Source organism: Leptodactylus fuscus, chromosome 7, assembly GCF_031893055.1.
Source record: "Leptodactylus fuscus isolate aLepFus1 chromosome 7, aLepFus1.hap2, whole genome shotgun sequence".
NCBI lineage: Eukaryota > Metazoa > Chordata > Amphibia > Anura > Leptodactylidae > Leptodactylus > Leptodactylus fuscus.
In genome coordinates, this window is record NC_134271.1 from 126053361 (window position 1) to 126055850 (window position 2490).

Sequence of the window (2490 nt, forward strand, 5' to 3'; positions counted from 1 at the left end):
ACCAGGTTATATGTGTTGCTGAAATTATTCCAAATCTATGAAAAGCTGCATGGTAAGCCACAAAATACTATACAAACCAGAATATAGTACACTAGAAAATAGTTAATATTTGATGCACTTAGGCACAAGAGGAGATCGCCTGCGGGGTTTTATAACATTGCACCATTTTTACATAAGTGACTGGTCATTTGCACACAGTGAAGGTAAAGATCTGCAGATATTTGGAACTCCACATTGCTCATAGTGGGGGCAGGATGGGGATGCTTAAAGGGATTCTCAAGACTGAATATTAATGGCCTATCCTTAGGGTAGTTTATTAATATCAGAACGGGGTCAGACACTTGCGACTCCATACACTGTGCCCGGAAGAGCTGTTGGGTGTCAGACACCACCTATCCTAAGCATAGCCCATGAATACCCAATATTAGAGAGTCCCTTTAGCTGATAACTCTTATGCCTGTCAAACTGAGGTTTATAAGAAAACTGCTATAAATGACATGTAGTTTAGTACCATTACTTATTATACCATATTATCGCAGCAATGTACAAAGGTTCTCCAGTAATGAGAGTGGACAATCCTCTGATTTATTGTCCGGGGATGGCTGTAAATATCAATAATAGTTCCTGACAAATAATCCTCTGCCCGCCTCCTGCAATTACAACGGACAGATAAAGATCTTCTCAAGGGTCTGACTGTTCACATCGCCTCGGAGCCCTACATCTGGGGGCAGACAGCAGGATATATTTATGGAGAAATGAGATCCTGTGGCTACAAACTGCATAGATGTTGGGTGTAAAGGAGGCGGCAGTTCGGAGATCTTCCAGGAGTGCTGACAGATCCCCTATACTACGCCACACAGGAGAGCCAACGCTGGGGTCACACCTGCACTTGGGTTTCCGTTCTTAGGTTCCACTTGGGGGCTTGAAAAAAAACAAATCTGATTAAAAACCAGTTATCTGCTGACCTCATAGACTAATGGGGTCTGCCAGGTTTCTGCCTGAAAAATGTTGTCTACATTTTTCAAGTGGAATGGGGATCCAAATCCCTGAACGTAAACTTGGGTGCAAGTGTGAATCCAGCCTGAGATCTTCACTACATAGGAGAGCTGTCTCATATGCTTTAAGGCAAAGATTGGCTGCCTTCGGGTTAAAGTTTTCGAGGGCATGTATCTATAGGATAGGTCACCCGTATCAGATAAGTGGGAGTCCAGCTCCCGACACTCCCACGGATTACTAAATGTAATGGCGATCTGTTTGCCTACAGCCCAATGTGTCACTGATCAGAGGCAGTGGCGTATCTACTGTGGGGCCCAGGACATTAAAGGCCCGGTGACAGCCGCTACCGCTGCGTTTTTTTGGGTTTTTTGTTTCTTTTTTGCGTTACTCCAGCTGGTAACGGGCCCTATATACTTACCGATCCTGACAGGTAAGTTGAGCAATCGGAATTTTGTTCCCGATCTTTTTTAGGCGGGATCGTAACCCGATCGGGATCCGATCTTTTCCGATACTGATCGTTCAACCCTAGGGACAACGTATCTCAGCGGCGTCAGCAGCCTGTGCACACGGAACATTAGTGAAACACAGTAGCAATTGGGTCAGCGCTCTGGCCTCTTCACTGGATACCAAGCACAGTATTATACATTGGATACTGGCTGTGCTTGGTACTGTAGTTCAGCCACTTTTCCTTGAATGGGACTGAGCTGCAAACAAGCCACATGACTTAAATGCAGAGTCAAACCTGCATAACAGAGGGTCCTCTGGTGGGCCCAACACAATGATAATTTAGCAGAAGTAACCCAAATATGAAGTGTACTCTCTTTCCTAGCTTTTGTAGGAACGTGGGCTCGCAGACTTATTTCATCTAGTGGGCCCGAGGAACCTCAGTAGGAAAGTGAATGAGCGAGCCATAACTAGTCTGTGATGTGGAAGTGGCGCTCAACTGGGTGCCAATGCCTTGTCTATCAGCTGATCTGTGGCGGTCCTGGGCATTGGACCCCCACCAATCACATGTTGATCAGCTATACTAATATGTAACTCTCAGGGGTACAGTGCACCAGTAATAATAAATTTGCGCCAATGGTCTGGTCATGAACCGGGGAACATGGCTCAGTCAGGAAGTGGTTAATAAACTTGGAGACTTGCAGAAATAAAAGTCACGCATTGCAAATTTCTTTTTTTTGTTGTTGGCCAATGACATACATAACTGTGGGCGCAGCGACAGCCAATATAGTGACAAATCCTGCGCACACATTGGTAGTGACGGCCTCCTCCAGATACTGGACAATCACATTATGTCTGTACATGACTCCAAGGTTGTGTCCTGTGAGGAATCCTTAGCAGGGCGCACCCATATAATAAGCAGTGGGGCTGAGGCTACACCCTAATCCTGTACCTGGCTAGTCCAGCTGTCAATCATCTGCAGACCACGCCCCCCGCTCACCTGCACGCCCCGCCCCCGGCTGTACTGCTCTGCTCAGTCAGTAAGTTACC